This window comes from Tachyglossus aculeatus, chromosome 5 (genome assembly GCF_015852505.1).
Source record: "Tachyglossus aculeatus isolate mTacAcu1 chromosome 5, mTacAcu1.pri, whole genome shotgun sequence".
In the NCBI taxonomy this organism is placed as follows: Eukaryota; Metazoa; Chordata; class Mammalia; order Monotremata; family Tachyglossidae; genus Tachyglossus; species Tachyglossus aculeatus.
The window spans coordinates 37777296-37804534 of NC_052070.1; positions in this window are offsets into that span (position 1 = coordinate 37777296).

Below are 27239 nucleotides of genomic sequence, written 5' to 3' on the forward strand. Positions count from 1 at the left end.
GTGAGAAATGGGGTTTTTCAGCATCTATTTTCTTTCCAGGATTTTTGCAGCTTGACGACCAAAGCAGGTTCAGAATAGAATTATGTAAAGCGATTTCAAATGGCCTGTTCTAATCTTTTCTTTTATTAACTGGTAACTAATGGCATCAGCTATCTGAGCTTGGATTTCCTTCCTTTCTCAAGTGCCAATCCTCGATTTGTGCCAGGGGAGCTTTCATCAGATTGACAGGGAAGCTGATTTTTTTTCTTTTAAATGGTATTCGTTATGCACTAACTATGTGGCAGGCACTGTATTAAGTGCTGGGGTAGTTACAAGATAATCCAAGATAATCGGGTTGGACACAGTCCATGTCCCACATGGGGCTCCCAGTCTTAATCCCCATTTTACAGATGAGGTAACTGAGGCGCAGAGAAGTTAACTAAGTGCAGACAGGTGGCAAAGCTAGGATTAGGACCCAGGTCCTTCTGATTCCGGATGAACCTGAGGTTTCCAAACCCAGCAAGCAGAGCAGACTTTTTGAAATCAGTCATCTTTAGTGCTATTTCCAGTTCTATTGCTGAATGCTCAGTGTATTTTTGGTATGCCATTTGGGAGGAACAGGCAGTGAGTGCAAAGTGTTGTCATTACTTTAAAATCCGTTTACATGTAAAATCCCTGGTTTCCCCTTCATCAGATCATTAATAATAATTATGTTACTTGCTAAGTGCTTACTATGTGCCAAGCACTGGGGTAGATATAAGTTAATAAGTTAGAGAAGCAGCGTGGCTCAGTGGAAGGAGCACGGACTTTGGAGTCAGAGATCATGGGTTCAAATCCTGGCTCCGCCACTTGTCAGCTGTGTGACTTTGGGCAAGTCACTTAACTTCTCTGTGCCTAAATTCCCTCATCTGGAAAATGGGGATTAAGACTGTGAGCCCCCCCCCCCGTGGGACAACCTGATCACCATGTAACCTCCCCAGCGCTTAGAACAGTGCTTTGCACATAGTAAGCGCTTAATAAATGCCATCATCATCATTATTATTATTAATGGATTTGGGACACAGTCCCTGTCCCACATAGGCTCACAGTCTAAGTAGGAGGAAGTAGAATTGAATCCCCGTTTTACAGATGGGGTAACTGGGGCCCAGAGAAGTTAAGTGACTTCCCCAAGATCACAAGGTGGACATGTGGCAGAGCTGGGATTAGAACCCAGATCGTCTGACTCATAGGCCCATACTCTTTCCACTAGACCACACTGCTACTCTAATCATCTTTGACATAATTAGATCTGGGATTATAATAATAATGATGGCATTTGTTAAGCGCTTACAATGTGCAAAGCACTGTTCTAAGCGCTGGGGGGGGATACAAGGTAAATCAGGTTGTCCCACGTGGGGCTCACAGTCTTAATCCCCATTTTACAGATGAGGTAACTGAGGCTCAGAGAAGTGAAGTGACTTGCCCAAGGTCACACAGCAAACATGTTGGGGAACCGGGATTAGAACCCATGACATCTGACTCCCAAGCCCATGCTCTTTTCATTGAGCCATGCTGCTTCTCCGATGGAGATATGTCCAAAGGGATTTAAGGTTGATTTTTTTTTTTAAGATGAATGTTTTGCAACAGTCATACAAAGGTGTGGTTCCATCTATAATATTTTTGAGCATCTGCTTGGTGCAGTGCACTGTACTAAGGGCTTGGGAGAGTAGAGTGTAATACAGGTTCTGAAGAATAGCTTGAACAAAAAGGTTAATTTCACATTAGCATATTCCTCAGAGAATGATGGCTGTTGGATAGAGGAATTTTATGTTGTTCTTTCAGAGGGAGTTATCAATGTGATTTTTCTAAAAAGCTCCTGATATTGCATTAAATAGTATAGTTTTTATTAATTGCCAGGAGGTGGACAGTGTATGTTTTTTAAAAACTGGTCTAATTTTATTTCTCTGTTTCGACATTCAGTGTGTGGAAGTCGGGGAGAAAAGTATTTTGATAAGTAAAACCTTTTTAAAAGGGGTATTTGTCTTACTGAAAAAGTGTTGTCTCAATTTCTTTCCGTTACTGCATTAAATGTGTGCATCTTATATATCTAGGTAGTCATAGCAAGCAAACAGCTAAAACCATATCACTTAAGTACTTGTTGGAAACACTTTTGCCTTTTGGACTTAATTTCCACCTGTTTTAGAGTTGGGTAGCCCTGGAAATGATCACAGTACAATAAGAATACTTGTGGTATTTGTTAAGCGGTTATGATGTGCCGAGCACCATAGTAAGTACTGGGGTAGAGCCATCAGGTTGGGCACAATCCCTGTCCCGCATGTGGCTTCAAATCTAAGCGGGAGGAAGAGCAGGTTTACAGACGAGGAAACAGAGATACAGAGAAGTTAAGTGACTTACCCAAAGTAGGTGGAAGCCAACTTGTACTTCCCAAGCGCTTAGTACAGTGCTCTGCACACAGTAAGCACTCAATAAATACAATTGATTGATTGATTGAAGCAGCGTGGCATAGTGGAAAGAGCACGGGCTTGGGAGTCGGAGGATGTGGCTCCACCATTTGTCTGCTGTGTGACCTCGGGGAAGCCACTTAACTTCTCTGTGCCTGTTACGTCATCTGTCAAATGGGGATGAAGACTGTGAGCCCCACGTGGGACAACCTGATTACCTTGTACCTATCCCAGTGCTTAGAGCAGTGCCAGAGCTGAGATTAGAACCCAGGCCTGTTTTCTGTCCATTAGGTCATACCGCTTCTCCAAGTCCACAAGGTCATTCTGATTGTATTATGTTTTGATTTTTAACGCTGCTGTCGCCTCTTTTTCCCGCAGCCTCTTTATAGAATTAAATACTCTTCACATTAGTAGTGTTTTGGGCAGGGCTGTTTACAAAAAAAATAAAAAATGAAATGACCTACTTACATCAATAGGGTAGCTAAATGAATGAAATCATGTGCAGAGATTTTTGCCTTTCGCTTGCCCAGAAATTTGGAGTTGAAAGGCCTTTTATGGCTGGCTTTAATTGGGACCCGCTGAGCCTAAGTAGCCTGTGCTGCATATCTGCATTGTGTTCTTGGCTAGAATTGAGAGCATTCAGAAGGCTAGGTAGGTAACTCACATGCTTTAGATCCTACATTTGCTATTGTTGAGAAAACCAGAGATCCTCCTCTGCGAGGGAAAAAAAAAATGAATCGGATTTAAGGCCCTTAGGTCTCCTGTAGTTTTCCTTTCAAAGCTATAGATGGACCTCCTGTCCCGTTTCATTGGCATTGGCAGGATAGCAAATCTTAGATGTCTGTGGCAGGTGGACCTTACTAGATTTAAATTAAGAACAATGGTTTGAGGAAAGCCGGTGTGAATTTGATGTCCCAATTTTCAAATTCTTCAAAATGGCAATTTTAAAGTAGCAGCCAACCGTTTCAAAGAGCGGCACTTCCCATCTGCGTTGTGGGCAGGGAATATATCGACCAACTCTGTCATATTGTACTCTCCCAAGCACTTAGTACAGTGCTCTGCCCATAGTAAGCACTCAGTACATACCATTGATTGGATGATTGATCTAGTACAACCGAAGGTTCCGATTTCAGGTTCAGCAGAAACTAAAATTAAACTTCCTCAAAATGGTTGGGATAGAAACTCTAAAATCTTGAATAACTTCAACTGCGTACCTAACATTATCCCGACAAACCTCTCCATGCCTTGGCTTGCGTTATTCAGAATAGAGCAGCGGGACCACTATTGAGCTGCAAGCTAGTGAACTGTAAGAGGATGTCAAACAAGAACTGGAGGGGGAAGGAGAGGGCAAAAGGAAAGTTATTGTTAGAGTTTGAGCAAGAGAAATGCTTTGGAAAATGGTTCCGATGTTATCTCAGAATTTCCAATGGAAAGAGGACTTTAAGTAGAGGAAATGAAATACAATGGCTGAAAAAAGAAAGGAGAGAGTCTTCTGGCACATATAGGTTAATGAGTTCAGTGTACATCTGTTACAAATAATTTCATTTGAGAAAGTGTTCCTATTATATGAAAAATGTCAAGAAGTAGTATGTGCGTGGTGATTTCAAAGTGTTTTCTTAGTTCGTAAAATCCATCTTCACACATTCTTGTGGATTTGGGTGTGATTTGTCTGGTGAATAATTTTAACTTCAGAAAGGCCAGATAAATCAGTTTAATTTAGTAATGACTTTTTCCTCTCGTTTTAATGTAAGAATTCCAAGTCTATAAAGTACTTGTATGAGATCTACATGCATCTGCATTTGATATTTCTTGACATCCATTCTTACATGTTCGCATGATGATTTAAAAAGAAAACATACTGCTCTGACTTTTGTTACTGCGTTGGTTGTGCAGTACTCTGTTTTTTTTTTTATTTGTTTGTCAACACTTCTAACTGGTATCCTCAAAAACCTCCAATGGCTACCGATCAATCTGCGCATCAGGCAGAAACTCCTCACCCTGGGCTTCCAGGCTGTCCATCCCCTCGCCCCCTCCTACCTCACCTCCCTTCTCTCCTTCTACTGCCCAGCCCACACCCTCCGCTCCTCCACCACTAATCTCCTCACTGTACCTCGCTCTCACCTGTCCCGCCATCGACCCCCGGCCCACGTCATCCCCCGGGCCTGGAATGCCCTCCCTCTGCCCATCCGCCAAGCTAGCTCTCTTCCTCCCTTCAAGGCCCTGCTGAGAGCTCACCTCCTCCAGGAGGCCTTCCCAGACTGAGCCCCTTCTTTCCTCTCCCCCTCGTCCCCCTCTCCATCCCCCCGTCTTGCCTCCTTCCCTTCCCCACAGCACCTGTATATATGTATATATGGTTGTACATATTTATTACTCTACTTATTTATTTATTTATTTATTTTACTTGTACATTTCTATCCTACTTATTTTATTTTGTTGGTATGTTTGGTTCTGTTCTCTGTCTCCCCCTTTTAGACTGTGAGCCCACTGTTGGGTAGGGACTGTCTCTATGTGATGCCAATTTGTACTTCCCAAGCGCTTAGTACAGTGCTCTGCACATAGTAAGCGCTCAATAAATATGATTGATTGATTGATTGATTGGTATATATTAGTAGCATGTAGCTGCCAATGTAATTTCAGTGTCATAAACTTGAGAAGAGATGGTTTGTTGGAGAGGAAAAGGACTCATTCAATCAATCAGTGGTACCATGTGTCGAGCACTGTACTAGGTGCTTGGGAGAGAACTTAGAATAGTGCTTGCACACAGTAAGCGCTTAACAAATGCTATTATTATGATTATTATTATTATTACAACAGAGTTGTAGACATGTTCCCTGTCCACCAGGAGGTTTATAGTCTAGAGGGGGAAAGAGAAATCAATACAAAGAAATAAATTACAGATATGTATATAAATGCTGTGGAGTTGAGGAAGGGGTGAATATTAGGTGGTTGAAGGGTACAGATCTAAATGCATAGGTAACACAGAAGGGAGAGGGAGTGGGGAAAAAGACAGCATAGTTGGGGAAAGCTTCTTGGAGGAGATGTGATTTTAAAAAGGCTTTGAAGTTGGGAAGAGTGGTGGATGTGGACAAGGGGTCATCAGGGAGACAAGACTGAGGTACAGTGAGTAAGTTGGCATTAGAGGACTGAAGTGTGCGGGCAGTGTTATAATAGAAAATCAGCCAGGTAATGTAGGAGGGGGCAAGGTGATTGAGTGCCAATAGTAAGGACTTTCTGTTTGAGGCAGAGTTGGATGGGTAGCCACTGGAGGTTCTTGAGGAGTGGTGAACATGAACTGAACTTTTGTTAGAAAAATGATTCACATAGAGGGAAGTATGGACTGGAGTGGAGAGGTCAGTAAGGAGGTAGATGCAGTCATCAGTGCGGGATATAAGTGCTCGGATCAGCATAGCAGAAGTTCGGATGGAGAGGATGGTGGATTTCAGCGATGTTGAGCCAACAGGATTTGGTGACATTGAACATGTGGGTTGAATGAGGGCGATGAGCTGAGGATAAGCCAAGGTATGGGCTTGTGAGATATGGAGTATAATGGTGGTGTCTAGAATGATGGGAGAGGGAGGACAGGGTTTGGGTGGGAAGAGGATGAGTTCTGTTTGGGATGTGTTAAGTTTGAGGTGTCAGCGGGACATCCAGGTAGAGATGCCCTGAAAGCCGGAGGAACTGCGAGATTGCAGAAAAGGAGAGAAGTCGGGGGTGGAGAGGTAGATTTGGAAATCATCCAAGTAGAGATGGTAGCTGAGTTCTCCAGAGGAGACTAGAAGGAGACCCAGAACTGTTCCTTTAGGGACTCTTACAGTCAGAGGGTGGGAGGCAGAGGAGGATTCAGTGAAAGAGAACCGAGAAGGAGCAGTCAGAGAGACAGGAGGACCAGGAGAGGACTGCATCAGTGAAGCAATGTTTGGATAATGTTTCAAGTAGAAGTAGGTTGTCCACACTGTTGAAGGTGGCTGAGGTGGATTAGGATGGAGTAGAGACCGTTGGATTTGGCAAAAAGAGGGTCATTGGTGACCTTAGAGAAGGCAGTTTCCTTGGAGTGAGGGGGGCAGAAATCAGATTGGAGGAGGTCAAGGGGAGAATCAGAGAGGAAGTGGAGGCAGCAGTGTAGACAACCCGCTCAAAGACTTTGGAGAGAAGTGGTCTGTGGGAGATGGGGTGATAACTGGAGAGAGCTGTGGGATCAACGGACTTTTTTTTTTAGGATAAGGGTTATAACGGAACATGTTTGAACGCAGTGGGGAAGAAGCTATTGGAAAGTGAAAGGTTGAAGATGGTGGTCAGGGAGAGAAGGGAGGGGGCAAGTATTTTGATAAATAGAAAGGGGTCAGAGGCACAGGTGGAGGGGGTCGATTATAAGAGGAGATCTCTTGAGATACTACTGGGAAGGATGGGAGAGTCGAAGAAGGGGCAAGGAGAGGGATGGACTGCAGAGGAGCAGGGGAGATTCCAAGGAGGTCACACCTGGTGGTTTCATTTTTATTAGTAAAGTACATGACCAGGTCGTTGAGGAGAGAATTAAACATCCGGAACAGCTGACACGAGCAATGGCTATGGGGTTCAATAAGGATGGAGAAGTATTGTTGTTGGACAGAGGAGAGAGCAGAATTAAAGCAGGTGAGGATGAGTTTGGAGTGGACAAGGTCACCGTGGTGTGGGGATTTCTCCAATACTTGTCCACAGCCCAATCACAGGAGTGAAGGAAGCATACTGAGGAGGTAATCCAGGGCAGCCCATTGAATTCTCCACATTATGAAACTGTCTTGCATCCAGCTACTTGCTCTGATTGAGTAACCACTGTGGGCTCTGAAGTTTGGCAATATCCAGGGCAATCAATCAATCGTCAGTTGTATTTATTGAGTATTTATAGTGTGTAGAGCACTTTACTAAGTGTTTGGGAGAGTACAATACGAGGCAGCCTTTTGAAAATCCTCCTTCTACTTACCAATCAGGCTAAGTAAAGGTACTAGAAAGCCTCATATTTCATGCAGAAAGAAGCCCTGCATATTATTGCCTTTACAAGGGATTCCTGATGAGTCCTCTTTTCTCTTTCCCTTCCCATTTGCTTTTAAAGCACTCAATTTCCCTGCTGCCCCCTTCCATACCTCGGTGCTTTCATACTACAACCCAGCCCACACATTTTGTTCCTCTGGTGCCAACCTACTCACTGTTATCTCGATCTCATCTATCTCACCGCCAACCTCTCGCCCACTTCCTACCCCTGGCCTGCACCGCCCTCCCTCTTCACATCCGACAGACGATCACTCTTCCCACTTTCAAAACCTTAGCAAAGACACGTCTCCAAGGGGCCTTTCCTGACTAAGCCCTCCGTCCCTCCTCTCCCTCTCCCTTCTGTGCTGCCCTTGCCCTTGGATTTGTACATTTTATTCACCTCTCCCTCAGCCCCACAGAATTTATGTACATATCCATTGTTTATATTAATGTCTGTCTCCCCCTCTAGACTGTAAGCTCCTTGTGGGCAGGGGACAGGTCTGCTGACTCTGTTGCATTCCAAGAGCTTAATATAGTGCTTTCCACACAGTAAGCGCTCAATAAATACCACTGATTGATTGGATCAACTCTGTCTTCCTGTCTTTTTTCCTTTTTTCTCTCCTTCCATATCTCAAAATCAGATAGCGAATATCATTATCCCCATAACATGAGGCCTGGAGTTATTGATACCATATGACAAAGTGTTTCTTAGTCACTTTGTGTTTGAGGACAAGTCTACCTCGTGTTAAATGGCTGGTCAATCAATCAGTTGTATTTATTGAGCGCTTACTGTGTGCAGAGCAGTGTACTAAGCGCTTGGGAAGTACAAGTTGGCAACATATAGAGACAGTCCCTATCCAACAGTGGGGTCAGTGAGCCCCCTTATGTGAGGCTCAGTCTGATTTCATTTTCAAGGGCGAATCCATTTCTTAATCGCCTTGTCAACAAAGGAGAAAGGTGGGTGTCCGGAGTCGAGCAAATAGTTCTTGCGAACCTGCCATTGTCTGACATCCAGTTTTCAATGTCAAGGATCTAGATGTGGCGGGGAAGGGGAGACCAAGAGGATCAGTACTGCTTTAGAGAAAGAAGTTGCTCTTGAAATGCCTGGCAAGCTGCTGTCTGGGTTGGAAACTTCTGGCTCCAGGGAAAGGAGAAATCTGTACTGGTATAAAGCAAATCTTTTTCATCCTACCACAAGCCAGCAGAAGGGTAGAGTGAGAGCCTGGTAGAAAGTCAGACAGCAGGTGCTGCAGTTTAGGCACTGCCAGCTCTTTTTTTTTTTTTTTCCAGCTTCTAAATTGGTAGAGGGAGTGGAGATATTATTCATGAACAGCTTCACCTGCTGATAACTCACCAACTTTCTTCCCCAGTTCTCAGCTCTGTGGAAGGTTCAGGCTGGACGCAGTGAGCTAGAGCAGAAAGAATTCTTATGTCTTCTGAGGAGTTAACTTCTGAGTGGAAAGCTGCAAATATTTGGGAAGAGAACATCCAAACTGTTATAAGACCTTAATGAAGGACACAAGAGATATTTCTAGTCTAAGCTCCAAAGAAAGAAAAGATCTTAGGCTCAGTTGCTGTGGCATTCTTCTGGCCTCCGTTCAAAAATATTATCCAAAGGGCACATCATTTTGGAAGGAGATTGAAATTGGAGAGTCACAAGAGGATGGGCTAGACAGATTATCCGTGAATCATCAAATGGCACCAGTCGGCGTGCCATTTCCGAAACAGATGATCTCTACTGTGGCTGAGAAGATTTCTCGTTATGGAGTGAGTCCATCCTGTAAGGAAGTAGTTATGAGCCCCATCATCACATCAGTGGTATTTATTGAGCACTTACTGTGTGCAGAGTACTGTACTAAGTGCTTGGGAGCTTAGTACAGTGCTCTGCACACAGTAAGTGCTCAATAAATACGATTGATTGATTGAGAGAGTGCAGTACAGCAGAGTTGGTAGACATGCTCCCTGCCTACAACAAGCTTACAGTCTTCAGTCCCATGTGGGACAGGGTCTAGCTATATTGTATGTATCCCAGTGCTTAATATAGTGTTTGGCACATAGCAAGCTCTTATCAAATACTGTTGTTATTATTATTGTGCTATGAAAATAATTGGAAGATAGCATGCACACATTCTTTGGAACCACAGTGACCCTTCGTAATCCCTTTTCAAGTTAGCTATCAAAATGAACAATTCGGAACAACACCATTTTCCAGACTACAGCCGTCTATGGAGAGAGATTCAGTAAGCATTTTCTCCGTCATTATTATTTTGAGAAAACGATGGTTATGATGTTGGACCCAAGACTTTTCAGCAGAAATAGCTAACGGTTTAGACTGTCAGCATCATCGATGGTATTATGAACAGAAAACCTAAAATCTATAAAACTTACCATGTCCCCAGGATCAATCAGAAATTTTGGGAAGAAGCGCAGTCACGGTTTACCCTCTTATTTACAGAATTCCATAACAACTTTTGGTGATTTTTATTTTGAGTCTTGTTTAGAATATGGCAATGTTTAGAATCTCCATTTGGGTCGCAGGCTTGTAAACTAATGTATGCAAGATCTTTCTCCCCTGCCTTCCTTCATATGCCTTGATTATAGTTTGTCAACAGAAGTTACTGAAGTCAAAGCATAATCATTTGCCGTAGCATCTGTTCTTGCTATATAAAGGGGCGTCATGCATTACCATGGAGACAGAGAAAGCAAACAGTGTTAGCCAAAGTTAAGTAGGTTCAGTGTAAAATGGTGTGTAGATTTGTTTTCACAAATTAGAATGCTGACTTTCAGGTTAATGTTGTAATTTACTGTGATTTAACCCAGGTATTAAAGGATTCACTATAAGAGCGATATGTTTACAAGGGTAAAGCTCATACCTCTCTGAGGGGGATAACTTTGGTGCTTTCCCAGGGTGAAAATTTCACTGCATAATGTGCTTCCTCCTTCCGTGACAAGCCTCGCTAGAGGCACTCATCTATGTTTTCTCAAGATGGTGACATCAACAATAAGGAACTGTAGCAGTTATAGTATTTATCGAGCATTGTACTAAATGCTTGGGAAGTAAAAAGCAGAGAATCAATCAGTCAGTGGTATTTATTGAGCATTTACTGTGCGCAGAGCACTAGACTAAATAAGCCTTCGGGAGAATATACAGAAAAGTGACAGGTTCCCTGTTCACGAGGAACTCGCGCTCTAATGGAGGTGACAGATGAAAGAATATTTCCAGAGTAAACAAAATAAATGAATGTACAGTTGAATAAACGTAAGTGCTGAGGATGGGTTTAGTTCAGTTTGTAAGTGCTAGGAACAGCTGGTGTTTGTGTGTGTATTCATATATGTGACTTGGGGTGCGGGAAATGTATTGGGGTAGACTTTCAGGAGAGCTATCAATGTGGAGAGGGCTGTGATTTGGGGAGAGCAACTTGAGCTAAGGGTTGAAAGGCGGGAGAGTCGAGTGAGAGATTGGATGCCTAGTGGAAAGAGTATGGATCTGCAAGGCAAAGGATCTGGATTCTAATCCCGGTTCTGCCACTTGTCTGCTGTATGACCTTGGTCAAGTCACTTCCCTGGGCCTTGGTTACCTTATCTGTAAAAATGGAGATTAAGACCATTGTGAGCGGTCAAACTGAGGGATCCTTTTATTATTCTTATTGTTATGGTATTTGTTGTGCACTTATTGTGTGCCATGCACTGTTCTAAGCGCTGAGTAGATACAAGGTAATCAGGTTGTCCCACGTGGGGTTCACAGTCTTCATCCCCATTTTCCAGATGAGGAAACGGAGGCACGGAGAAGTTAAGTGACTTGCCCAAGGTCACACAGCAGACAAGTGGCAGAGCCGGGATTAGACCGTTGTGAGTGGTCAAACTGAGGGATCCTTTTATTATTCTTATTGTTATGGTATTTGTTGTGCGCTTATTATGTGCCATGCACTGTTCTAAGCGCTGAGTAGATACAAGGTAATCAGGTTGTCCCACGTGGGGTTCACAGTCTTCATCCTCATTTTCCAGATGAGGAAATGGAGGCACAGAGAAGTTAAGTGACTTGCCCAAGGCCACACAGCAGACAAGTGGCAGAGCCGGGATTAGAACCCACGTCCAATGACTCCCAAGCCCGGGCTGACCGCGAGCCTTATGTGGGACCAGGGACCTTGTCCGACCTGATTTCCTTATATCTACCTCAGCATTTAGAAGAGTGCTCGGCACCTAGTAAGAATGTAACAAATATAATTAAAACAAAATTAGCCCGGGAAGGAGGAAGAGAGTGAGGTGGAGAGTAGTGGGTGAAGAGAGCAGGTAATCATAATAATAATGATGATGGTATTTGTTAAGTGCTTACTATGTGCGAAGCACTGTTCTAAATGCTGGGGGGATACAAGGTGATCAGGTTGTTCCATGGGGGGCTCACAGCGTTAATCCCCATTTTACAGATGAGGTAACTGAGACACAGAGAAGTTAAGTGACTTGCCTGAGGTCACACAGCTGACAAGTGGTGGAGCAAGGATTCAAACCCACGACTCCTGACTCTCAAGCCCGAGCTCTTTCCGCTGAGCCATGCTGCTTCTCTATAATAATGATGGCATTTATTAAGCGCTGTGTGCAATGCACTGTTTTAAGCGCTGGGGAGGTTACAAGGTAGTCAAGGTGGTCCCCCCGTGGGGCTCCCTGTCCTCACCCCCATTGTACAGATGAGGGAACTGAGGCACAGAGAAGTGAAGGTACATTAAGCTTGGGGTGAAGGTGCTGCAGATCTTTGAAGCTGATTCCGAAGGGTGTTTCAGAGGGACGTGGGAAGCTGTGTGTCGAATGCTACTGCAAGATGATTCATGCTGCAGCCTGTAGTGTCTGCTGAAACTGGGGAGAGGCCGGAGGCAGAGAGACTAGTGAAAAAGTCAGTCAATCAGTCGTATTTGAGTGCTTACCGCATGTGGAGCACTGTACTAAGCGCTTGGGAGAGTACAGTATCACAATATAACAGACACATTCCCTGCCCACAACGAGTTTACAGTCTAGAGGGGGAGAAAGGCATTAATATGAATTAATAAAATTACAGATGTGCACACAAGTGGGCTGGGAGGCTGATGTGATAGTGTAGCCACTGTTTGAGTAGAGGTTGTAACAGAGTGGCAGCTGTTTTGGTGGAGAGGATGGGCTGAATTCATTCAATCGTATTTATTGAGCGCTTACTGTGTGCAGAGCACTGTAGTAAGCGCTTGGGAAGTACAAGTTTGGACGGTCCCTACCCAACAGCGGGGCTCACAGTCTAGAAGGGGGAGACAGAGAACAAACCAAAACATTTAAACCAAATAAATAAAAAATAAATAGAGTATGTACAAGTGAAATAGAGTAATAAATATGTACAAACACATATACATATGTACAAGTGAAATAGAGTAATAAATATGTACAAACATATATACATATGTACAAGTAAAATAGAGAAATATGTACAAACATATATACAGGGATTATTCATTCAGTCGTATTTATTGAGCTCTTACTGTGTGCAGAGCACTGTACTAAGCGCTTGGGAAGTACAAGTTTGAATGGTCCCTACCCAACAGTGGGGATGCGTTGTGTGGAAACGACTGGCAAGATTTGGCAGGCGATTGGATGTGAGCGTTGAAAGGCACTGAGGGGTAAGGAATGTGGATTGGCAAAGCTAGAGATCCCTAGCCGAAAAGCGGGGAAAATTGGCCTGGCTCCCTTTGGTTGTGAAGAAAAGGAAAGGTTGAAGTGGGTTTCATATGAATTTCATTTCTGGTTACTTTCTCGTGACGATTTTCCGAAGTAAGACTCACTGTCATTTCAGAATTGTTTGTCACACGTCTCTTTGAGGGTTTTTTTTGACTGAAATGGGATTGAGACAAAAAAAGGCATGAAACATCACAAGAAATAGAAGAAGCTGTATTTTCAAATGCAAACTGTTTGGCAGTTGACTCTTGATTACTTTACTTGTTACTAGGTTGTGATCTCCCAGTAGGAAACCAAGGGTGCTATTAGACGGTGTGTCTCAGGCCTGACATTTCCGAGAAGGGGGGAAATCAAACCGTTCCATTCCTGGAATCTGTTAAAGCAACCTATTCTAGAAAGCAGTATCCTTCTGCACTTTACAACTTCATCGATCCACGCTTACTGCAGAGTCTGGCACGTAGTAAGTGCTTAACAAATACCATAATCATCTGCCACTATTTGCACTCTTCCCTCGTAGACTAAGCTCCTTGAGTGCTGGGATCATGTCCATCAACTCTGTTGTATTACAGTGTGTCAAGCGCTTATTACAGGCTGCACACAGTAAATGCTCAATAAATGTATTCATTGTCATATTTGAGCGTTTATTATATGCAAAGCACTGTGCTAAGTGGTTAAGCACTGAACCAATAATTCTGTTGATTGCTTGATTCTTAACTCTCGCTCTAGCGCTCTTGAAGTTTCACATCAGTATTTTGAATAATACTGTCTTCATGATAATGCTGAGGCCTCCACCCTGCTGCAGCGAGTAAAGCAGTTGACACCATATCTAGAAGTAGGTAGGGTGGGCAGCCACGGATGGAGGAAAAAACTGGAGATTGGCCTTTCATCAACACCCTCCTTTGTAGTTTGGAAATGAAATGCCAGTGGGGAAAAATTGCCTTTCGTTTGTGCAGAGAATGAGTATTTTCCTTCTTGGAGCTATTTTCCTTTGGTTAGTAATGAGATCTATTTTGTAGTGCTAAAGAGGCAATGCGACATTATTTTCAGGACTTGGAAGATTTTCCAGAGACTTGGTACGGGCCTTTTTCAGTGGTATTCCAGGTCGTTACTTTATGGGCATTGAGTCATTGCTGGCAGTGCAGGAAGTCCGTGGATTTACATCACAGACTTACAGATTTACGTCCCCCCGGCCCTCTCCCACTTCCTCATGCCCTCTTTAAGCTTTCTTCCCCGTCCCGTCATGGTTTTGAAATACTTCAGAATGAGAAGGCCGGTTGAGCCCATCCAGTGGGCGACTGTATCTCTTATATTCACAGACCCTTGCACTTATACATACTCTCAATTGAGATTAATTTACCTATTTACCCTTCTGGAAGCAGCATGGCTTAGTGGAAAGAGCACATTCATTTATTCATTCATTCAGTCGTATTTAGCGCTTACTTTGTGCAGAGTACTGTACTAACCTCTTGGGAAGTACACATCGGCAAAATATGCCAGGACAGACCTGGGTGTCCAAGACCCTGGGTTCTAATCATTTGGTTGTATTTACTGAGCGCTTACTGTGTGCAGAGCATTGTACTAAACGCTTGAACCCGGTTCCAGCACTTGTTTGCTCTGTGACCTTGGGCAAATCAAGTCACATCTCCGTGCCTCAGTTTTCTTTCTGCAGAATCATCATCATCATCAATCGTATTTATTGAGTGCTTACTGTGTGCAGAGCACTGTACTAAGCGCTTGGGAAGTAGAATGGGGATCCAATACCTGTTCTTTCTCCTACTTAGACTCTGGAACCTGATTATTTTAGGGTAGTGCTTGGCATCTAGTAAACACTTAATAAATAGCACAATTCTGAGTATTCTTTTGGTATCAGCAGCTATAGTGGTTGTGAAACCCTTATGTCTGCCAGTCCCCCACTGTAAACTCCTTGGAGGGCAGTGTCCATGTCTCTTACCCCCAGATACTCTCTCAAGTGTTTAGTATTTTACTGTATTCACAGTAGGTGCTCAATAAACACCACTGATTCATTCATCTGAAGAATTCTTGAATTTTCCCAAGGTTCCAGTGGGAAGATTACTAGCAGAAGTACCTAGGGTGATTCCAACCGGTTTTAAGGGGAGTAGCTGATTTCTAAAAACTGAACTGAAATCTTGTTATACTCTAGGAAAAATGTATAAACAAGCCCCTTAATTTAGAAGCAAATTGGGATATGGCAAGTAGATGTTGTTCTTTGAAGCAGACACACTATGAGCTGCTTCCCGAGTGAGCACTAATATGAGCTGAGGGTATAGTCATTCAATTGTATTTATTAAGCGTTTACTGTGTGCACAGCACTGTACAAAGCGCTTGGAGAATACAATTCATCAACAGAGACAATCCCTACCCAACAACAGGCTCACAGTATATTCAGGTGTTCCCTAGGTTACAAATGACCATTCCTTCATTCAGTTGTATTTATTGAGCGCCCACTGTGTACAGAGCACTGTACTAAGTGCTTGGGAGAGTACAGTACAACGATATACAGATAAACATTCCCTGCCCGCAACGAGTCCACAGTATGGAAAAATCCAGAGATATGTACACTCACTGTTGATGTAATACTCAAAATTATGATAATAATTGTGTTATTTGTTAAGCGCTTAGTATGTGCCAGGCACGGTACTAAGTGCTGGGGTAGTTACAAGATAACACTTGAGAGAGTATCTTGGGGTAAGGGACATGGACTCTGCCCTCAAGGAGTTTACAGTGGGGGACTGGCAGACATAAGGGTTTCACAACCACTATATAATCAGGTTGGATACAGTCTCTGTCGCACAGGGTGCTCACGCTCTCAGTCCCCATTTTACAGATGAGGTAGGCCCAGAGAAGTGAAGCGACTTGCCCAGGGTCACACAGCAGACAGGTGGCAGAGGTGGGATTGGAACCCAGGTCCTCTGACTCCTAGGCCTGGGTCTGTCTACTAGGACACACTGCTTGTCCCTTTGGATGTTCCAGCCGGTCACTGCGGGGAAATCAGTTCCCACCCCACCCCTTCCTCTCCTTGCCCCGTCTCCACCCTGCCGCTTCCTAAGCCCAGACCCGAAGCCGTGACTCTCCAGTCCAGCCTGAGTCTCGTGAGGAAGGCAGCACGGTCGGGGCCTCTTAGTATCTTGGGCTGAACCGGCCAAATCCCCTGCCTCTCCTTCCTCTTCCCATTAACTGCAGACAGGCAGCTTGGGAGGAGACCTCGCTATCCCGTCCTTTCACAGGTCCCCGCTTTCCCTCCCGCTGGAAATGCCAGCTCTCCACAGCGATGAAACTGAAAGACAGCTAGAGTAGGAAAGATCTTGGATCTTGCAGATCTTGCACAGAGTGGCAAAAGGGCACATACCTCGGGCAGACCAAATTGCCTCCTTGCCATCTGGGGCATGCAAGCCAGGCCGGGCCTCGGGGATCTGGCTCTCGGGGGTTCCAGGGGTGCTTCTTTTTTCCTGGCAGTGGCATCTGGCTCAAGACTTCCTTTTTAAAAAAGTTAAAATAGTGAGGCAGGGACTGGGGAGACGGGGCACAGGAGGCTGAGTTTGGGATGCACAGAGGTCGACATGGTCGTCATCATCGTCGTCAGTGGTATTTACTGAGTGCTTACTGAATGCAGGGCACTATACTAAGCTCTTGGGAGAGTACAGTAGAACAGCCACATTCCCCCGCCCACAACGAGCTTACAGTCGAGAGTCCCCCGGGAAAAGCAGAGAAGGGACGCGGGGAAGGCAGCGGCAGGAGATGATCTACAGTGTAATTTTGAATTACTTGTCGGATTCGGTCATCATGGCCAGACTGGCTCTGCAATCAATCAATCAGTGAGATTTATTGAGTTCTCAGAAGAGGTACGGCTTAGTTGAGCCCACTGTTGGGTAGGGACCATCTCTATATGTTGCCAATTTGTACTTCCCAAGCACTTAGTACAGTGCTCTGCACACAGTAAGCGCTCAATAAATACAATTGATTGATTGATTGGGAGTCAGAAGGACCCAGGTCCTAATCCCGGCTCCACCATGTTACTGCTGTTGGACCTTGGGCAAGTCACTTCACTTCTCTGGGCCTCAGTTCCCTCATTTGTAAAACAGGGATTAAGACTGTGAGCTCCATGCGGGACATGGACTATGTCCAATCGGATTAACTTGTTATCTACCGCAGCACTTCGTACGGTGCACTGGAATTATTTTTATCGTCATTATGTGTAGAAGACTGTATTAGACACTTGGGAGAGTGCAGTATAAGAGAATTAACAGATTCACTGCCCATAATGAGCTTACAATTTAGAGATTCAGTAGAACCAAACTACTTGCATTTAAGTCTGTTGGACAGAGTTCCCCGTGAAGTGACCACAATACATACACGTTTTCAAGATATATATTACAACTGCATTTTGGGGGCACTTTTGTGCTTATAAATAAAGGCACCCATTAAACATACTGCGTGTTTGATATCGGGTTGAATTGCTCTCTAGCTAGTGGCTAGAAAGAAAAAATAACCTTCTGTTGCTGTAGTTTACTAGTTATAATTCACTAGGGATAGGCATTGGTAATAATTCTAGTAGTGTACCTCAGAATGGCGCTTCGTAGCATTGGGAAGCAGCATGGTATAGTGGATAGAGCATGGGCCTGGCAGTCGGCAGAAGGTCATGGGTTCTAATTCCGGTTCTGCCGTTTGTCTGCTGTGTGGCCTTGGGCAAGTTGCTTCACTTCTCTGGGCACTCCGCTGTAACCACTCTCTCCAAGGTCACCGGTGATCTCCTTCTTGCCAAATCCACCAGCTCTCACTCCATTCTAATCCTCCTTGACCTCTCAGCTGCCTTTGACACTGTGGACCTCCCGCTTCTCCTGGGTATGTTATCCAACCTTGGTTTCACTAACTCTGTCCTCTCCTGGTTCTTTTTTTATCTCTCTGGCCATTCATTCTCAGTCTCCTTCGCCGGCTCCTCCTCCCCCTCCCATGCCCTAACTGTGGGGGTCCCTCAAGGTTCAGTTCCCGGTCCCCTTCTGTTCTCCATCTATTCTCACTCCCTTGGAGAACTCATTGGCTCCCATGGCTTCAACTACCATCTCTATGCTGACGGCACCCAAATCTACATCTCCTCCCCTGTTCTCTCTCCCTCCCTCCAGGCTCTTATCTCCTCCTGCCTTCAGGACATCTCTACTTGGATGTCCTCCTGCCACCTCAAACTCAACATGTCCAAAACAGAGCTCTTTATCTTCCCTCCCAAACACTGTCCTCTCCCGAACTTTCCCGTCAATTTAGACGGCACAACCATCCTTCCTGTCTCATAAGCCCGTAACCTTGATGTCATCCTCGACTCCGCTCTCTCATTCACCCCACACATCCAATCCATCACCAAATCCTGTTGCTCTCACCTTTACAGTATCACCAAGATATGCCCTTTCCTCTCCATCCAAACCGCTACAACATTAGTACAATCACTCATCCTATCCCAACTGGATTACTGCATCAACATTCTTTCTGATCTCCCAACCTCCTTTCACTCTCCACTTCAATCTATACTTCACTCTGCTGCCCGGATTACCTTTCTACAGAAACGTTTTGGGCATGTCACTTCCCTCCTCAAAAATCTCTCCAGTGATTGCCTATCGACCTCTGTATCAAACAAAAACTCCTTACTGTTGGCTTTGAGGCTCTCCATCACCTTGCCTCCTCCTACCTCACCTCCCTTCTCTCCTTCTACATCCCAGCCCGCACACTCCGCTCCTCTGGTGCTAACTTTCTCACTGTGCCTGTCACCTATTTTGCCGCCAACCCCTGGTCCCCATCCCTCTTCTTGGCTGGAATGCTTTCCACTGTTAGACAGTCACTCTCCCCCTCTTCAAAGTCCTAGTGAAGGCGCATCTCCTCAGGAGGCTTTCCCAGACTTAGCCCCACTTTTCCTGAGCTCCCCCTCCCTTCCGTGTCACCCTGACTTGCTTGCTCCCTTTGCTTTTCCCCCTCTCTCTGCCCCCAGCACTTATAATAATAATAATAGTAATGATGATGATGGCATTTATTAAGCACTTCCTATATGCAAAGCACTGTTCTGAGCGATGAGGGAAGATACAAGGTGATCAGGTTGTCCCACATGGGCATCACAGTCTTCACCCCCATTTTAAAGGTACAGAGATGTTAAGTGACTTGTCGCCATCCCCATTTTAGAGATAAGGTTACTGAGGCACAGAGAAGTTAAGTGACTTGCCCAAAGTCACACAGCTGACAAGTGGTGGAGATGGGATTCAAACCCATGACCTCTGACTCCAAAGCCCGTGCTTTTTCCTTTGAGCCACGCTGCTTCCCTAGTGTATATATGTAGGCTTCTAGAGTGTGGGCCCACTGTTGGGTAGGGACTGTCTCTATATGTTGCCAACTTGTACTTCCCAAGCGCTTAGTACAGTGCTCTGCACACAGTAAGCGCTCAATAAATACGATTGATTGACTGATATGTATATATCTGTAATTCTATTTATATTGATGCCTGCTTACTCTGTTGATGTCTGTTTCTCCCCCTCTAGACTGTGAGCCCATTGTGGGCAGGGATTGTCTCTCTATTTGCTGTATTGTACTTTCCAAGTGCTTACTACAGTGCTCTGCACACAGTAAGCACTCAATAAATACGACTGAATAAATGAATGAATGAATGAGCAGGCCTCAGCTCATCTGTAAAATGGGGATTAAGACTTGAGTCCTATACAGACAGGGACTGTGTCCAACCCGATTTGCTTATATCCTCCCTAGCGCTCAGTACAGTGCGTGGCACAAATACCGTAATTATTATCATTATCCTTATTCTTCCTGGAGTACTTAGCTCCTGGCTGCCACACTCAAGCACTGGTGCCCATCCCACCATCCCACAGCACCTGTATATATGTATATATGTTTGTACATATTTATTACTCTATTCATTTTGTTCGTACTTATCTATTGTATTTATTTTATTTTGTTAGTATGTTTGGTTTTGTTCTCTGTCTCCCCCTTTTAGACTGTGAGCCCGCTGTTGGGTAGGGACTGTCTCTATATGTTGCCAATTTGTACTTCCCAAGCGCTTAGTACAGTGCTCTGCACATAGTAAGTGCTCAATAAATACGATTGATGATGATGATATTGGGTCATATGCCATCATTTCAGGGCTCTGCATTTCTGCCATGAGGCCCGCGCTAGCCCTCCACTGGTCCTGGACCACCCTCGCTTTCCTTGGTTCCCTGTTCCGTTCTTCCTCTACCCCTTCCCACTGCAATGCTTCTGCTGGGATTGGGTGATGGAACAGGGAGAGGCACCCATCCTATTCTGGAGACCTAAATTGCTGCAGATACCTGTGAAAAATTTCAGAATAGCATTCATTCCATTATATTTATTCAGCTCTTACTGTGTGCGGAGCACTAAGCGTTTGGGAGGGTACAGTGTAACAATAAGCAGACATGTTCCCTGCCCACAAAGAATAAAGCAGTTACTTTCAGCTGAGCTTTCACTTTCTCTTGTGCTCCAAAAGGTTGGAACTGAGAATAGAAGATTTATGTAGAATTACTGGTCAAAGAACAGAACGCTATTGCAATGGCATATTTACTGATGCATATAGATTTCTAGACTGTAAAGTCCTTGTGGGCAGGGAAAGTCTCTACCAGCTGTCTTGTATTGCACTCTTCCAAGCGCTTAGTACAGTTCTCTGCATACAGTAAGTGCTCAATACATTATCTTGTATCTACCCCAGTGCTTAGAACAGTACTTGGCACATAGTAAGTACTTAATAAATACCATAACAATAATAGGTATTAATAATAATAATAGTGATGACATTTATTAAGTGCTTACTATGTGCTTTGCACTGTTCTAAGCACTGGGGAGGATACAAGGAGATCGGGTTGTCCCATGTGGGGCTCACAGTCTTCATCCAAAGTCTCTTCCCCCCTTTCTCCAACCCCCCGGCTCTCAACATTCTCTGCTACTCTGCTACTCTCCCATCCTTCCCAGTGGTATCCTCAGAGGAACTCTCCTCCCTCCTCTCAAGTGCTACTCCGGCCACCTGTGCTTCTGACCCCATTCCCTCTCATCTTATGAAATCTCTCGCTCCATCCCTTCTCCCCTCCTTAACTTCCATCTTCAACCGCTCACTCTCCACTGGTTCCTTCCCCTCTGCCTTCAAACATGCCCATGTCTCTCCCATCCTAAAAAAAACCCTCTCTTGACCCCACCTCACCTTCTAGTTATCGTCCCATATCCCTCCTACCATTCCTTTCCAAACTCCTTGAACGAGTTGTCTACACGCGCTGCCTAGAATTCCTCAACAACAACTCTCTCCTCGACCCCCTCCAGTCTGGCTTCCGTCCCCTTCATTCCACGGAAACTGCGCTCTCAAAGGTCACCAGTGACCTCCTGCTTGCCAAATCCAACGGCTCATACTCTGTCCTAATCCTCCTCGACCTCTCAGCTGCCTTTGACACTGTGGACCACCCCCTTCTCCTCAACACATTATCTGACCTTGGCTTCACAGACTCCGTCCTCTCCTGGTTCTCCTCTTATCTCTCCGGTCGTTCTTTCTCAGTCTCTTTTGCAGGCTCCTCCTCCCCCTCCCATCCTCTTACTGTGGGAGTTCCCCAAGGTTCAGTGCTTGGTCCCCTTCTGTTCTCAATCTACACTCACTCCCTTGGTGACCTCATTCGCTCCCACGGCTTCAACTATCACCTCTACGCTGATGACACCCAGATCTACATCTCTGCCCCTGCTCTCTCCCCCTCCCTCCAGGCTCGCATCTCCTCCTGCCTTCAGGACATCTCCATCTGGATGTCCGCCCGCCACCTAAAGCTCAACATGTCGAAGACTGAGCTCCTTGTCTTCCCTCCCAAACCTTGTCCTCTCCCTGACTTTCCCATCTCTGTTGACGGCACTACCATCCTTCCCATCTCACAAGCCCGCAACCTTGGTGTCATCCTCGACTCCGCTCTCTCATTCACCCCTCACATCCAAGCCGTCACCAAAACCTGCCGGTCTCAGCTCCGCAACATTGCCAAGATCCGCCCTTTCCTCTCCATCCAAACCGCTACCCTGCTAATTCAAGCTCTCATCCTATCCCGTCTGGACTACTGCACTAGCCTTCTCTCTGATCTCCCATCCTCGTGTCTCTCTCCACTTCAATCCGTACTTCATGCTGCTGCCCGGATTATCTTTGTCCAGAAACGCTCTGGACATATCACTCCCCTCCTCAAAAACCTCCAATGGCTACCGATCAATCTGCGCATCAGGCAGAAACTCCTCACCCCGGGCTTCAAGGCTGTCCATCACCTCGCCCCCTCCTACCTCACCTCCCTTCTCTCCTTCTACTGCCCAGCCCGCACCCTCCGCTCCTCCACCACTAATCTCCTCACTGTACCTCGCTCTCGCCTGTCCCGCCATCGACCCCCGGCCCACGTCATCCCCCGGGCCTGGAATGCCCTCCCTCTGCCCATCCGCCAAGCTAGCTCTCTTCCTCCCTTCAAGGCCCTGCTGAGAGCTCACCTCCTCCAGGAGGCCTTCCCAGATGGAGCCCCTTCTTTCCTCTCCCCCTCGTCCCCCTCTCCATCCCCCCGCCTTACCGCCTTCCCCTCCCCACAGCACCTGTATATATGTATATATGGTTGTACATATTTATTACTCTGTTTATTTATTTATTTATTTATTTTACTTGTACATTTCTATCCTACTTATTTTATTTTGTTGGTATGTTTGGTTCTGTTCTCTGTCTCCCCCTTTTAGACTGTGAGCCCACTATCGGGTAGGGACTGTCTCTATGTGATGCCAATTTGTACTTCCCAAGCGCTTAGTACAGTGCTCTGCACATAGTAAGCGCTCAATAAATACGATTGATTGATTGATTGATTGATTCATCCCCATTTTACAGATGAGATAACTGAGGCACAGAGAAGATAAGTGACTTGCCCAAAGTCACACAGCTGACAATTGGCGGAGCCTGGATTTGAACCCATGACCTCTGACTCCCAAGCGGGTGCTCTTTCCACTGAGCCACGCTGCTTCTCTAACAGTCAGTGGTATGTATTATTATTAATAACAATTATTAATAATACATACCACTGATTGATTTAGACCTTCATTTCAGATCATCCTTAAAATAAGATTTCAGTATTTGCTTAGATGGAAAAAAAAACCCAACCAAAAATCATCTTTTGCCAAATTCTTGAAGAATGTATTGTTTATTTGTTTTGAAGGTGACTTTTTCCAGCGTTCAAAGGAAAGCAGGGTTTCCCCCTACATTCAAAAAGGGGGATCTTCTATCTGAAAAATAATTGCTTGTGGTAAGTTGATTAAATTTAATGTTTGAAATGTAATCAAGATTTGAATAATTCAGTAATCTTTAAGATTGAGTGTCATGGATCTAAGCATTTTTCTATTTTTAGAGTAGAATTAGCACAGACCTTCTCTCTCACCTTACTTCCCCAGGTTGTTTGACCGTTATACATTTGCTTTGAATTCCATATTTGCAGTTTTCTAATCTAATTTCTGCTGTTGCTGTAGATCTTCTTGAATAAATAGAACCTTGTAAGTACAATCTGACAGGGTCAAGTGGATATTACTCTATTTTACTTGTACATATCCTATTTATTTTATTTTGTTAGTATGTTTGGTTTTGTTCTCTGTCACCCCCTTTTAGACTGTGAGCCCACTGTTGGGTAGGGACTGTCTCTGTTGTTACCCCTTTCATCTAGTCCTCTCTTTCTTCATTCTTTTCTCTTAATAATAATAATCATAATAATAGTATTTAAGGGCTTATTTTGTGCCAAACACTGTGCTAAGTGCTGGAGCAAATACAAGTTAATCATGTCAGACACACTTCCTGTCCCACATGGGGCTTCACAGTCTAAATAGGAGGAAGAGCATATTTTCACGGTTCTCTCCCCGGCTTTCAAAATCGTCTTTTTGATACCTGCAGGTGGTCTGATGAAGGTGTATTTAGTCTTTATGCTCTTTGATCTGGAGCCAGGTTAGTACGTTTCCACTAAGCCATGCGTGCGCAGACTCCCCCTCTAGACTGTAAACTCGTTATGGGCAGGGAATGTGTCTATTTATTGCTGTATTGGACTCTCCCAAGCACTTAGGACAGCGTTCTGCACACAGTAAGCGCTCAATAAATACGATCGAAAGAATGGACTCATGACTGACTGGCTTCTGAGTACTGTATGAAGCGCTTGGGAGAGTATGGTATAAGCCTGCCACAACAAGCTTTGCATCCCTGTCCATCCAGGGAGCTTGACCCTGGAAAAGCGGCTTGGTAGCTCTGGCTCTTCCCTCGAAAACGACCTCCAGGCTGCCAAATAGGGATGGCTGATTGCTGTCCTTTGGTGCTTATAATAATCATAATAATGATGGTACTTGTTAAGCGCTTAACTATGTGCCAGGCACTGCACTAGAGAAGCAGCGTGGCTCCGTGGAAATAGCACGGGCTTTGGAGTCAGAGGTCATGGGTTCAAATCGTGGCTCCGCCAATTATCAGCTGTGTGACTTTGGGCAAGTCACTTCACTTCTCTGTGCCTCAGTTACCTCATCTGTAAAATGGGGATTAATACCATGAGCCCCACGTGGGACAACCTGGAAAAGCGCCTCGGTAGCTCTGGCTCTTCCCTCGAAAATGACCTCCAGGCTGCCAAATAGGGATGGCTGATTGCTGTCCTTTGGTGCTTATAATAATCATAATAATGATGGTACTTGTTAAGCGCTTAACTATGTGCCAGGCACTGCATTAGAGGAGCAGCGTGGCTCTGTGGAAATAGCACGGGCTTTGGAGTCAGAGGTCATGGGTTCAAATTCCGGCTCCACCAATTATCAGCTGTGTGACTTTGGGCAAGTCACTTCACTTCTCTGGGCCTCAGTTACCTCATCTGTAAAATGGGGATTAATACTGTGAGCCCCACGTGGGACAACCTGGAAAAGCGGCTTGGTAGCTCTCGAAAACGACCTCCAGGCTGCCAGATAGGGATGGCTGATTGCTGTCCTTTGGTGCTTATAATAATCATAATAATGATGGTACTTGTTAAGCGTTTGTACATATTTTTTACTCTATTTTGTTTGTACATATCTATTCTATTTATTTTATTTTGTTAGTATGTTTGGTTTTGTTCTCTGTCTCCCCCTTTTAGACTGTGAGCCCACTGTTGGGTAGGGACTGTCTCTATATGTTGCCAATTTGTACTTCCCAAGCGCTTAGTACAGTGCTCTGCACATAGTAAGCGCTCAATAAATACGATTGATGATGATGATGATGATGCCAGGCACTGTACTAGAGAAGCAGCGTGGCTCTTTGGAAATAGCACGGGCTTTGGAGTCAGAGGTCATGGGTTCAAATCCCAGCTCCGCCAATTGGCAGCTGTGTGACTTTGGGCAAGTCACTTCACTTCTCTGTGCCTCAGTTACCACATCTGTAAAATGGGGATTGATACTATGAGCCCCATGTGGGACAACCTGGAAAAGCGCCTTGGTAGCTCTTGAAAATGACCTCCAGGCTGCCAAATCGGGATGGCTGATTGCTGTCCTTTGGTGCTCATAATAATCATAATAATGATGGTTCTTGTTAAGTGCTTAACAATGTGCCAGGCACTGTACTAGAGAAGCAGCGTGGCTCCGTGGAAATAGCACGGACTTTGGAGTCAGAGGTCATGGGTTCAAATCCCAGCTCCGCCAATTATCAGCTGTGTGACTTTGGGCAAGTCACTTCACTTCTCTGTGCTTCAGTTACCTCATCTGTAAAATGGGGATTAATACTATGAGCCCCACGTGGGACAACCTGGAAAAGCGGCTTGGTAGCTCTCGAAAACGACCTCCAGGCTGTCAAATAGGGATGGCTGATTGCTGTCCTTTGGTGCTTATAGTAATCATAATAATGATGGTACTTGTTAAGCGTTTGTACATATTTTTTACTCTATTTTGTTTGTACATATCTATTCTATTTATTTTATTTTGTTAGTATGTTTGGTTTTGTTCTCTGTCTCCCCCTTTTAGACTGTGAGCCCACTGTTGGGTAGGGACTGTCTCTATATGTTGCCAATTTGTACTTCCCAAGCGCTTAGTACAGTGCTCTGGACATAGTAAGCGCTCAATAAATACGATTGATGATGATGATGATGATGCCAGGCACTGTACTAGAGAAGCAGCGTGGCTCTTTGGAAATAGCACGGGCTTTGGAGTCAGAGGTCATGGGTTCAAATCCCAGCTCCGCCAATTGGCAGCTGTGTGACTTTGGGCAAGTCACTTCACTTCTCTGTGCCTCAGTTACCACATCTGTAAAATGGGGATTAATACTATGAGCCCCATGTGGGACAACCTGGAAAAGCGGCTTGGTAGCTCTCGAAAACGACCTCCAGGCTGTCAAATAGGGATGGCTGATTGCTGTCCTTTGGTGCTTATAATAATCATAATAATGATGGTACTTGTTAAGCGCTTAACTATGTGCCAGGCACTGTACTAGAGAAGCAGCGTGGCTCTGTGGAAATAGCACGGGCTTTGGAGTCAGAGGTCATGGGTTCAAATTCCGGCTCCACCAATTATCAGCTGTGTGACTTTGGGCAAGTCTCTTCACTTCTCTGTGCCTCAGTTACCTCATCTGTAAGATGGGGATTAATACTGTGAGCCCCACGTGGGACAACCTGGAAAAGCGGCTTGGTAGCTCTCGAAAACGACCTCCAGGCTGCCAAATAAGGATGGCTGATTGCTGTCCTTTGGTGCTCATAATAATCATAATAATGATGGTACTTGTTAAGTGCTTAATGATGTGCCAGGCACTGTACTAGAGAAGCAGCGTGGCTCCGTGGAAATAGCACGGGCTTTGGAGTCAGAGGTCATGGGTTCAAATCCTGGCTCCACCAATTGTCAGCTGTGTGACTTTGGGCAAGTCACTTCACTTCTCTGGGCCTCAGTTACCTCATCTGTAAAATGGGGATAAACACTGTGAGCCCCACGTGGGACAACCTGATCACCTTGTAACCTCCCCAGCGCTTAGAACAGTGCTTTGCACATAGTAAGTGCTTAATAAAATGCCATTATTATTATTATTATTACTAAGCGCTGGAGTTGATGCAAGCAAATCGGGTTGGACACAGTCCCTGCCCCGTGTGGGGCTCACAGTCTCAATCC